We start from the raw sequence: 13,313 nt of genomic DNA, 5'->3' as shown, positions 1-13,313 counted from the left end.
CGGGCATGGACGTGTGTGATGTCCTTAGGTTAGTTAGGTTTAATTATTTCTAAGTTCTAGGCGACTGATGACCTCAGAAGTTTAGTCGCATAGTGCTCAGAGCCATTTGAACCAAGCCAATTAGTTGTAGAAGCTTCTGAAATCGGCTTTTATTTACAAGCCTGTACTTACTGAGAGACACTATTATGTTGCAATATGCAGTTTGTAAAGGAGGAAGTGCCCACGGCAATACAAAACTATTAGCAACTCACTGTCAAGGACACATTTGTTACAGAAGAGAACAAAATAAAAGGAGTCCAGATGAAGCTACTGATTTATTCATTTATAATCATAGGATAGTTTAAACCTGCAGTATTATTTTCTCTGATACAGGTAATTAGACAACAAGAGCTTTCTTGGAAAAATCTCATAATTCGCCTACAGTTTTCACTGTTAATGGCGAGAAACCATTGTGATCGCCGACTTTAGTTAACCTCTCGAAGGCGCTATAAAGACTGTTACATTGTAGTATAAACTCCTGCTTTTTTCCGAAGAAGACATTATGCCACTTTGCTCATATTTCACAGCACAAAGTGGTTTTAGAAAATAAACTAGGCTAATGGCCATGTAAGTTAAGGATATATGCGATCTCCAACGCCACCCGCGAATGTGATATTGCAGGTGAATAGGATATTACGTTCCTCGGAGGAAATCTCGCAGGAAAGTTTCTGGACTCGCACAACGAGTGTACGGGGAGCGAGGGACCGGCACTGCGGTGGCGTGCGGACCCTGGAGCGAGGCTCGTGCAGTGCGCAGTGAGAGACGTTCCCTGCCCCGGAAGCAAAGTTACCGAGATTACCAAATTAACCGACCAGAACACGGCGGTCGGGTTCACTGCGGGACTCCTGCGGCACGGTTCTTTATTAATACGCTACATCCCACAGGTCCCTTACTACCAGGAAAGAGAGCTGTATTTCGAAAAAGTACAAGATGAAAGATAGTTCAGTAATACCAAGTAATCTCGTTGACTGTTTAATATGTTAGCGTTATGAAGAGAATTCGACGAAGCTGCATTTCCTTGTTTCCTTGTATCTCCAACTCTCTTCGTCAAACTACTGAAGTTATCGTAAGTGAACCACTGTGCAGTAAAGCACTTTTCAAATTTACAAAACGTTCCTAAAGGCTTCATCTCTTTCAGTGCCATAGAAGTTGTAAGAGTGGCGTAGCACCGCACAACTTAGAGCTACGAACGTCTTAGAAGCGATTTCGACCGAAGATCCTTTTAATTTGAAACTTCATGGTAGATTAAAACTGTGTGCCGGACCGAGACTCGAACTCGGGACCTTTGCCTTCCGCGGGCAAGTGCTCTACCAACTGAGCTACCCAAGCACGACTCACGACCCGCGGAAGGCAAAGGTCTCGAGTTCGAGTCTCGGTCCGGCACACAGTTTTAATCTGACAGGAAGTTTCATATCAGCGCACACTCCACTGCAGAGTGAAAATCTCATTCTGGAAACATCCCCCAGGCTGTAGCTAAGCCATGTCTCCGCAATATCCTTTCTTTCAGGAGTGCTAGTTCTGCAAGGTTCGCAGGAAAACTTCTGTGAAGTTTGGAAGGTAGGAGACGAGGTACCGGCAGAAGTGAAGCTGTGAGGAGGGGGCGTGAAACGTGCTTGGGTAGCTCAGTTGGTAGCGCACTTGCCCGCGGAAGGCAAAGGTCCCGAGTTCGAGTCTCGGTCGGGCACACAGTTTTAATCTGCTACGAAGTTTCATATCAGCGCACACTCCGCTGCAGAGTGAAAATCTCGTTCTCCTTTTAATTTTTTACGCCTTTGTTAAGCAATCGAGGCCAGTGGGACAGCAGCTGCACATTAACTACTAGTTTGGACGCCAAAAAGCGTCATCCTCAGGCCCCTGCATATGGGAACATACATCTACATCTACATCCATACTCCGCAAGCCACCTGACGGTGTGTGGCTGGGGGGTACCTTGAGTACCTCTATCGGCTCTCCCTTCTATTCCAGTCTCGTATTGTTCGTGGAAAGAAGGATCGTCGGTATGCTTCCGTGTGGGCTCTAATCTCTCTGACTTTATCCTCATGGTCTCTTCGCGAGATATACGTAGGAGGGAGCAATATACTGCTTGACTCTTCGGTGAAGGTATGTTGCCGAAACTTCAACAAAAGCCCGTACCGAGCTACTGAGCGTCTCTCCTGTAGAGTCTTCCACTGGAGTTTATCATTTCCGCAACGCTTTCGCGACTACTACATGATCCGGTAACGAAGCGCGCTGCTCTCCGTTGGATCTTCTCTATTTCTTCTATCAACCCTATCTGGTACGGATCCCACACTGCTGAGCAGTATTCAAGCAGTGGGCGAACAAGCGTACTGTAACCTACTTCCTTTGTTTTCGGATTGCATTTCCTTAGGATTCTTCCAATGAACACAGCACGATAATAAATTATGAGAGTACTGAAAACAAAAATCTCAGTGTGTGACTAAAATCGGGCTAAATCAGACCATAAAATTACATAACAAAAATATACTATCATTGTCCATACACAACAACATTCAGAATCTAATTTGTACTGCTCATTTTTTATTATATATATATTAATCCCAACAGCGGTGATTACTATGTTTTTTGTTGTTGTTGTGGCACATGGGTGTTTCCCGAACTGTAGGTGGTATATGTAGCACGTTCGGCCTCCTCATTTGTTCCACTGAACTAAGTCATTACTGTCCGACGCTCCTGGTATGGTGGTAGTACTTACTATTTGTCTGTCCGGAAGTGTCATATTGTGGGTAGTTAAACTATCCATGTGCCGTCACTTTACCTTCCGTATGCATATTTTTTTAAGCCCTCAGTTGATGATGTGTATGCCACTCTTTGCTTTGTAGGTATTCAAATGTTTCGTCGTTTTATGTTTTTAAAGACCTACATATGTTTCCTACGACTTGTCGTTCCTGGTGTGTGTATGTATTTAGTTTTTGGATACTTTTAAAAGTTCTTATGTTTTTACTGTTTCTGTGGTGCTTGAATAAAAATGTTTAGTTCGGTGGTTGACATGTTGTTTCCAAGTAGCTACTAAGTTCATTTGTATTTTATGGTTACTGGATATATTAAAAGTTTACCAGTGGACCTTTTCGTCTGGATGTTCCCCGTGTGACTGGTGTTTGCCCTTTAACTACTTTGTGTGTGCTTGTGCTGTGTTCTGTTGTGACTTTGTTGTGGTTGATGTTATACTATACAACGAATGTCTTCAACTGCGACTTTTATCTTTGTTTTAAGTGTATGGTTGAGTCTGGTTCATTAGTAACTGGAAGTGGGTTTAGTCTCCATTTTCAGTGTATCACGAGCCATTTGGGCACAAAATTTGGTTGTACATGGGTTTTTCACTATCGCAGTGTAGTTTACATGCGTGGAGTTTTAATAGATGAAGTATGCATTTCGTGTAAAATGACTTCAGGTAGATAAAAATACGTCGTTTCAGTCTTTGATCGAAACCGGTAATTGAAAATAAAGAATAGCGATCAAAGACTGAAACGCCATACTTTTATTTAATGAACGATCGCGGAATTCCCATTAAGACCATCATGTCTAGTTTTGATAGACTTCAGGTAGATTGCTGTTGGGTATGGACTGATGGCGCCACATTTGCCTCGCTTAGAGAGAACATATAAAGAGGGGCTAAGCCTTTGTCATATTTGTGTAAATTATTGCATGTGTTCGCCTTCTTGCAGAATCTTTTGAATTCATTGTCTTACTCCTCTGTGTCAATACATATGTGCTTTTAGTTTTATTCTGCTGGATTTCCATATGGACGTTTCTAAGTTCATAGTCCTGTACGTGTGTGTAGTACATATGTGGCTATTGGTTCGACTGATTGACATCTACTACGCCACTTTCTAGGATATTATTACATACAAATAAAGAATTTGTCACACGAGATGTTCTTCCGATTTATTTGTCAACGTGTATCATGTCTGTTAATTCTAACCCTGTGGGTACATATTGACGGTGGATGTTACTAATGTTGGGAACAATGTCTTACATCCAGTAAATTTCCTGGCATTAGTAGAAACACCGTTGGCTTGTTTCGTCGTTTCTTTGGAACTACATGATTTTGGGTCTTTTGCTTACACAAGTGACACATTTGCTATTTGCTAGCATAAATCGCCTTCCCTTTTAATGCGACGTTGGGGTTCCTCACAAAACTCCCATTGCATCGCCTCGCTGAATTCTGATGGGCTTTCTGGAGGATGCGTCTCACCCTCCCGCAACTCTGCTAAATAATTTCTGGTTTAACCTGTTCTGGAATAAAGTCATTAATAGGCCATAAGTTAGCTATAGGGGAATTCAGCCGATACGCAAATGTAAGTGAGGCTGGGAGGCCTTGAGAGACTCGTATTGGGACATACTGGACGTGAAACTGAGTCAGAGTATCGAAAGATCCCACTTCTTTGAGAACTCCCATGAAAAACATCAGTGCCGCCTTCAAATTAGGATTGACTCGCTCCAAAAAGGCAGCTGATGGGTAATATTTAGTTGTGGTGAAATGGTGAATGATGTTTTCAAAAACCTTTTAAACACATTGGAAGTGAATGCTCACGCGTCAACCTCCAATATCAAAACTAGAAAACAAAAGGGGTATTATCATCCAAAAGAGGCCTAGGTGGTCGAAAAACTCAGAAGGTATTGCATGGCAGCCGCAACCCCGCTCCTCAGCCAGCAGAAATGAGAAACGGCATCAACAATCCCCAGGACAATTACCAGCAAGAGTACGAGAAAAGGATCCTAGGTAATCGGTAAAAAGTTTTGCATAGGACAATCCTCCCTAGTCGACTGCTAAAGCCCCTTACGAGAGTTGGAATTGGGCTTAACGCTCTTGCAGCTTTCACATTCCTCACCAATCTCCGAATATCCTTATAAAAGGTAGGCCAAGAAACATGTTCCTTAACCTTAGCAATGGTTTTATGAATACCCAAATGCCCCCCCCCCCCCCACCTCCACCCCACCATAGTATCGTGTAAGTAACGGAATATGTGACTAAGAAGTACCACAGGCAAACGGATCTTAGGTTCGAGCCCGCAGCGCAGGCTATACCTAGAGATCTGTTTCCCTCGTAATAACCTCCGTTTAATTCCGGCAATTCTAGGGTCAATATCTTGCTTGCTCTTCAAATTAGCAGAGTTCAGGGACACACCTAATGCCGAATCCATGAAAGACCCCAGCTGCTCGTGGTGATCCTGCCCTCGCCATCCAACATACAGCTTAAGGCACCCCTTCAGATTGACCCTTCAGATTGTCGGGGCCCCTAATATACCCGATCTTAAAACGAAAGGCGAAAATCCGAACCGTCCAGCACGCTATTCGCCCAGTCTTCTAGGGCGTGACAGAACCCAACTAAGGTCCTTGTTATGCATTTCTACAAGAAACTTCCTGTGTTTAAGATAAAACTTCAATATCTCGAAGACAAAAAGGACTGCCAATGTTTCCCAGTCATAATCGAAATATTTAGTTTCAGTGGATAATTGCTTCCTAGACGAGTAAACTATAGGACGACGCTGCCCGTTTTGTTCTTGCAGAATTGCTGTTATTCCATAAGTAACCACCCATTTGGACAACAAATGGGCGCTGAAAACAGGGAAAAGCAAAACAGGAGGATTACTCTTTAACTGACTCAGAGGATGTCTGATGACTCCCAACCCAATGGAGAAAAATCCCTTTCTTACGAAGGAAATTAAGAAGCCCAGGTAATTGATCAAAATTTTGGAGAAACTTACTAAAGAAATTCGACATGCCAATAAACCTAGCCACAGACTTCCCATTCCTGGGCACAAGGAATCTACACAAAGCCTTAGTGTGACCTTGATCGAACCTAATACAGCCAGCAGAAAATAAATGCCCCAAACATGATACCTGCCGACGCCCCAACGTAATTTTGGATAGTTAGGCGGTCAACCCTGCCTCCTTAAGACGCTCAAGAAGCCCTTCCAGGTGTTTCAAACGACCAGTGAAGGTGGCGCTATAGGCCACCATATCGCCGATATAGCTTTTTTCATTTTTTTCAGCAGTCTGGTCAGTCTGCTGACTGATTTTATGCCGCTCGCCATGAGTTCCTCTCCTGTGCCAACCTCTTCATCTCAGGGCAGCACTTGCAACCTACGTCCACAATTATTTGATGTATGTAGCCCAATCTGTCTTCCTCTACAGTTTTTGCCCTCTACAGTTCCTTCTAGTACCATAGAAGTTACTCCCTGAAGTCTTAAAAGATGTCCTGTCATCCTGTCCCTTCTACTTGTCAGCGTTTTCCATATATTTCTTTCCTCCCCGATTCTGCGCTGAACCTCCTCATTTCTCACCTTATCAGTCCATCTAATTTTCAACATTCGTCTATAGCACCACATCTCAAATGCTTCGATTCTCTTCAGTTCCAGTTTCCCCACAGTCAATGTTTCACTACCATACAATGCTGTGCTCCAAACGTACGTTTTCAGGAATTTCTTCCTCAAATTAAGGCGTATGTTTCATTCTAGGAGACTTCTCGTAGCCATGAATGTCCTTTTTGTCAGCGTTAGCCCACTTTTCATGTCCTCCTTGCTCCGTCCGTCATGCGTTATTTCGCTGCCTAGATAGTAGAATTCCTTAACTTCACCTACATCGTAACCATCAATCCTGATGTTAAGTTTCTCGCTGTTGTCATTTCTGCTACGTACTTCTTTCGTCTCTCTTGGATACTCTCAATCCGTAACCTGTACTCATTGTACTGTTCATTCCATTCAGCAGATCATGTAATTCTTCTTCACTTTAACTCAGCACTCAGCATAGCAATATCATCAGCAATTCATATTATTGATATTCTTTCACCATGAATTTTACTTCCACTCCTGAACCTTTCTGTTATTTCCATCATTACTTCTTTGACGTACAGGCTGAACAGTAGGGGTGAAGGACTACATCCCTGTCTTACCCTTTTCTAATCCAAGCTCCCCGTTCTCCGCCGTCCACTCTTATTATTCCCTTTTGGATCTTGTCCATATTGTATATTACCCGTCTCTCCCTATAACTTATCCCTAATTTTCTCAGAATTTCGAACATCTTGCGCCGTTTTAAATTGTATAATGCTTTTTCTAGGTCGAAAAATCCTATGAATGTGTCTTTATTTTTCTTTAGTCTTGCTTCCATTATCAACAGCAACGTCAGAATAGCCTCTCTGCTGCCTTTACCTTTCCCAAAGTCAAACTGACGTTCATCTGACATATCCTCAATTTTCTTTTCCATTCTTCTGTATACTATTCTTGTTAGCAACTTGAATACATGAGCTGTTAAGCTGATTGCGCGATCATTCTCGCTCTTATCAACTCTTGCAGTCTTCGTAATTGTGTGGACGATTTTTTTCCTAAAGCCAGATGGGACGTCACCAGACTCAGACATTCTACGAATCAACGTGAATATTCGTTTTGTTGCCACTATCCCCAACGATTTTAGACATTGTAGTGGAATGTTATCCATCCCTTCGGCCTTATTTCATTTTAAGTTTTCTAAATTTCTCTTAAATTCTGGTTCTAATACAAGGTTCCATCTCTTCTATACTTATTCCTGTTTCTTCTTCTATCACATCAGACAAATCTTGTCCCTCACAGAGACCTTCAGTGTACTTTTTCCACCTATCCTCTCTCTCCTATGCATTTAATAGTGGTATACCGTTGCACTCTTAATGATACTACCCTTGCTTTTAATTTCTCCGAGTGTTGTTTTGAATTTCCTACATCATGAGTCAGTCCCTCAGACAATAATTTATTTTTCGATTTCTTCTCATTTTTCATGCAGCCATTTCGTCTTAGTTTGCCTGCAAATTTATTTCGTTCCTCAGCGAATTGCATTTCTATATTCCTGAAATTCCTTGAACATTTTCGTACTTCCTTCTTTCATCGATCAATTGAAGTATTTCTTGTGTTTCCCATGGCTTCCTCGCAGTTAACTTCTTTGTACCTATGTTTTTCCTACCAACTTCTGTGATGGCCCATTTTTAGAGATGTCCCTACCTCTTCAACTGTACTGCCTACTGGGCTGTTCTTTATTGCTGTATCTACAGCCTTAGAGAACTTCACGCATATCTCGTCATTCCTTAGTACTTCCGTATCCCATTTTTTTCCATACTGATTCTTTCTGATCAGTCTCTTAAACTTCAGCCAACTCTTCATCACTACCACATTGTGACCTGAGACTTGTAGTTACATACACATTTAAGTTTCGGATGACCAATACATAATCTAAAAGGCGGGACAAAATAGCCGCACCAGAGGACAAGCCAATAGGAACCCTGAATAACGTACATAACTTTATGCCTGATTAATATCGAAAACATAAAGAAATTAGTGCCACGAAACTTGGTCCCAGTGAAGGACGTAAAACAATTGTGTCAATCAGGCAAGGGTACAGATTCTAAAACAACCTTTTGATTAACCAATCTATATTCAAATACAGGACGGCACTCCCCACTCTTGGCTTAAGGTACTAGAAATATTGGCAATGCATACGACAACGTAGAAGGTCTGATCACTCCATCACGTAACATGCTACCAATCAAAAACAGTTAGTTCTTCATTTTCGGAATGGGTAGCCTGCATGGAGCTTGCCGAACTGGCACCTCGTCAGTAAGGATGATTTTATTCTGAATCTTATTTGTTATCCCAATCTCGTCATTGAAAATCTGTGGGGAATGAGAAAGAAGCTGCAACAATTGATTGGCCTCATACAGATTCAAGTGACTGCCCTCAAATGTTCCAGATAGACACAAGACATTACAGACTTCCAAAGAGCTATGTAGGAACACAAGGCAAACCTCTCAACGGGACAAAACTTGAAGTAAACTACTCTATTCCGACAATCCATTGTTAATCCAGCGATATGAATAAAATCGCACTGCAAAATTAAATTTACTGACAAGTTCTTGACCACCAGCAAATTGCTCAGCCATGAAAACTTACCAATACTTAACTTGGCTCGCAATTCCCCAGCCAGAGACAACACTTGCCGGTTAATAGCCTGACATATCTGGGAGGAAGAGCGCAAGCAAGGTAATTTACAGATAGCCCTGTATTGCAAATACGACTGCTAGCCAAGATTGGAAACTGTACTGTCAAATCAATAAATGAGCAAATAGGCTCTTGGTTAAGCGGGGTGTTAATATAAGGTAAGGGCTCACCTACCACAGCCGTGATGTGGGAATAGCATTTTGAGAGTAGGTTTTCTACCCTACTCTACTTCCGATGGCGTCAGATGTTCGGACTAGTCCTCTGTTGAATAGGACAATCACGTACCAAATGCCCCATTTCATAGCGCTGAAAACATGTCCTAACCCTATCACTTTTCAAGGAATCCTCTTGGTCTTGAAACTTCCTGGCAGATTAAAACTGTGTACCCGACCGAGCTTTACTTCTGCCAGTATCTCGTCTCCTACCTAGCTGTGAGGACCGGGCGTGAGTCGTGCTTCGGTAGCTCAGATGGTAGAGCACTTGCCCGCGAAAGGCAAAGGTCCCGAGTTCGAGTCTCGGTCGGGCACACAGTTTTAATCTGCCAGGAAGTTTCATATCAGCGCACACTCCGCTGCAGAGTGAAAATCTCATTCTGGCATCTTGGTCTTCTTTAGAATCCACACCAGCGTCCTCACAATGACCCTCCATACCACTACGCTGGTATCTGCGAAATCTAACCACTCAATAGCGGAAACTAAGACACGCAATTAAAGGAAGGTGGAAGGTCTTAAACGAAGGTAAAACGCGAGCGGTTGACCGGCCTCATATACTCCAATATATTATCAACTACTTGAGTTTCAGTAATCTGCAACTTCAAGATTGAGACTGCAGCTCGAATATGCTCAATATACCTAGCCAATGTGTCAATGGAGGCCTGAACCGGTAAAAACAGCTTCCGCTCAATTTAATTTATAATATGAGGTGAAAGCTTAAGCTCAATAATACGCTTTCGCAGACCCATCAGCCGCATTATTCTTGCAAAATTTCGGAAAATATACTGCTTTGCGCCCCACATGTTAAAGGATACAATAACTTAAGTACAATATCATGTGACATCCCCAAAGCGTTAGCATGGACTACAAGCTTAACAGTAAGCCACAAAACGGATGTTAGCTCGCTCAGATGCTCCACGAAGAGTTGCTTCGCAAAAGCCCTTAGGGTGACGCAATTGCCAAAGGTACCCCTAGCTGATTGCTGAACGCTGTCTGACACCTGACCATTGCTCTCGAGCATTACTTGTCCGGACGAAGTTTCCGCTCACAAATCATTGTTCCCAAGTGCTCTAAAAGAAATCGGCTTGCACTAGCTTATAAATCCCGCATCTATTCATGCAAATCTTGAGTGAGTTTACCCTGTTCAGAACTGAGTTTAAACTGCTGAACATCGCTCAGATGGATGTCCCAGTGAATTAGTTGAGCTTCGATCCAATAAACTAGTTTACGGGTGGGTTGACTAGTTTCAAAGAAGTTTATCTTTCGGCGTAGGTCTGATAACGCAATGGCGCAATCAACCAGTGCGGCACCTACCTCCCCTGTGGTGTCAACTGTCAGGAGCAGTGGGCTGTCCTAGGCTGTATGCAGACGAGCCACTAAATCACTGACACTTCCATCATAAGAGAGCTGTCGTGTAGTGGCCTCACAAGCCAAATGATCTTTCATAGGAGGGGAAATATCAGAAGAGTGGCACAAAGCATATTTGTTAGTACACCTGGAAGTAGAACACAATTAATTACAACAATGACTTACGATACGCAAACACAATAAAAAAGCAGCGATGATTAAAAATAATAACCCAGGCTAAAGGCGCGTCTGTCTCTTGGCCACCATTGCGCGCTCAACACTGCCACAGTTACAATCCTCAGCGACATGGCTAAAGCTGAGTAAACATGTTACACAGGTTGCGTCACCTAACACTACCACTGGAAACACCTTCCAAACCACAACAAACACCGAATAACCATTTCTGTAGAATAAAACTGAGGAGAGGGGCTGGTGTTATTAGTTAATACAAACCATTGACAAATGCACGGAACTACGATTTTCAACTAATACTTACGTGTTTTTTAAAGGGAAACCAGTTATTATTTTTAGCATAACTGAAAAATAGAAAAAAATACTTAATCAATGCCGTTTCTTACATTGTAAAATGTTAATTAAATCTAGAGTAATTTCTAACGTAAAGTTGACGCTTGAGTAACTCCTCAGCAATTCACTCGTGTGTATCGGAGACAACCGAATTAATTAGAGATACAAAAAGAACAGTGATGTATCATAGGTACAGAAGAGACTTGAACAGCATGTTATTTCCACATGCTAATATTTTTATTAGTCTTTTTCTCTGAAGAATACTGCACGGTACTGATTTGTTAGAAGAAAATGTACATTAACATGAGAGTGCAGTTAAACTTACAGATCTGTTTTTTGTTTTCAATTACAGAATGTAAAAGAGTGTGTCTTGACATCTCAGACCAATAAATGTTCAAAGTGGTGCCCATCATTTGCTGCACACATTTACAATCTACCGTGTAATGAACGTCTTACACGACGCAATACATCTGGTGTAACGTTGCCACAGGCAGCCTCAATACGATGTTTCATATCCTCTGGGGTTGTAGGCACATCACGCTACACGTTCTCCTTTAACGTGCCCCACAGAAAGAAGTCTAAAGGTGTAACATCAGGAGAATAGGCTGGCCAATTCATGCGTCCGCCACGTCCTACGAAACGCCCGTAGAACATTCTGTCAAGGCTAATCCTAGTGTTCATTGCAGAATGTGCAGGAGCAGCATCATGTTGATATCACATACGTCTAAGGTGTTTCCAGCGCGACATTTTCTAGCAATGTTGGCAGATTATTGTGTAGAAACTCGATGCATTTTACTGCTGTTTGCCTGCCTTCAATGAAGTGAGGCCACTGAGATAGTCCCTACTTACTCTACACCATACATTTACATTCCGCGGTCACTGTCGCTGACAGCGAGGATTGTCCACGGATCAGTAACTCATGTTTCGTAAATTCACTGCACCGTGGTTTGTGAAACCTGCTTCATCGGTAAACAGGTAGAACTGCAACGCATTCTCTGTTAATGCCCACTGACAGAAATTCACTCTACTATTAAAGTCATCTTCATGTAATTGCTGATTCAGCGGCACATGATACGGGTGAAATTTATGACGATGAAGTATGCACATTAAACTACTTTGACTCTTTGCACTGCCTCTAGCGAAGTCACGTGAACTCATGTGTAGTTTCACGGCAACAGCAGCTGACATACCAACGGCACCTGCTTCTCCTGTGATGGATTTGTTACGGACCCGTTTGCGTAGTACGACCATACCTGTTGCATACAATTGTTTGCAGATGTTTTCAAATGTGCGGCACGTTGAATGATCTCTGTCAGGATACCTATCTGCGTACAACCTGTAGGCTACAGCTTCATTTTGTGGACACTCGTCATAGATGAGTATCATCTCTGCACTTTCAGAGTTAGAATAAACCATTTTCACATTTCTTACAATACTACATGCTGTTGTGCTTGCGACCTTCTCACGTTCCTAATGTGCGTACCTCTGTTCTTATTTGTGTACAGTACACTATTACAGACGTCTGGTAACACAGTCTATTACAGTTAGTCTGAGTACAAGGGCTAATTCAGAAAGCGCTACATGCAGACATGGAGACAGCCAAACTCGTCAACATATCAGTATTCGTAAACATACCCCTATAGATCTAGTTTGTTGCAAAAATCGACTGAACGTCTGACGTTTCAAGCGTCAACTTTACGTTACAAATTACTCTGGATGTATTTAACATTTTACAATATAACAAAGAGCACTGATTAAGTATTTGTTTCTATTTTCAGTTGTGCTAAAATAATAACAGGTTTCAAATTTTTTTAAAAAAACACAAATACGTGTTGAAAATCAGATTTCCGTGCATTTCTCAATGTTTTCTATTACCCGATTACAACAGCCCCTCCCTTCAGTTTCGGTCTGTAGAATTGGTTATTCAGTGTTTGTTGTGGTTTGGGAGATGTTTCCAGTGGTAATGTTAGGTGACTCACCCTGTATTACACAAGCACTGTTGGTATCACAGAGCAAAATTTTAGAACAGAAAAATACTTCCAGAAGTACTACCAAGCATCAACTAAGAATCTTGAACAACCAGAAATTTGCAACTCAACTCGGCTTCTCTGCAGTTTACAAAGGAACTGGCAACGAGACAGGCGGGCAATAAGACTCTCTTACGGCCAGAACAATCACGCTCACTTGCAAAAGTTCATTCTACGCTTTC

General features: G+C 42.2%; 1 protein-coding gene and 1 non-coding gene across 2 annotated transcripts in view; one reads left to right on the top strand and one right to left on the bottom strand.

Moving 5' to 3' along the window:
- LOC124795392 (UDP-glucosyltransferase 2-like) overlaps window positions 1-13,313 on the top strand; it is a 716,702-nt gene that overhangs the window by 76,555 nt on the left and 626,834 nt on the right. The gene's annotated exons all lie outside the window — the stretch shown is intronic.
- Trnap-cgg lies at window positions 1,295-1,369 on the bottom strand. The gene has a single exon. It is a non-coding gene; the product is annotated as a tRNA-Pro (tRNA).

Source organism: Schistocerca piceifrons, chromosome 4, assembly GCF_021461385.2.
Source record: "Schistocerca piceifrons isolate TAMUIC-IGC-003096 chromosome 4, iqSchPice1.1, whole genome shotgun sequence".
In the NCBI taxonomy this organism is placed as follows: Eukaryota; Metazoa; Arthropoda; class Insecta; order Orthoptera; family Acrididae; genus Schistocerca; species Schistocerca piceifrons.
This window is presented reverse-complemented; position numbering and strand designations above follow the sequence as displayed.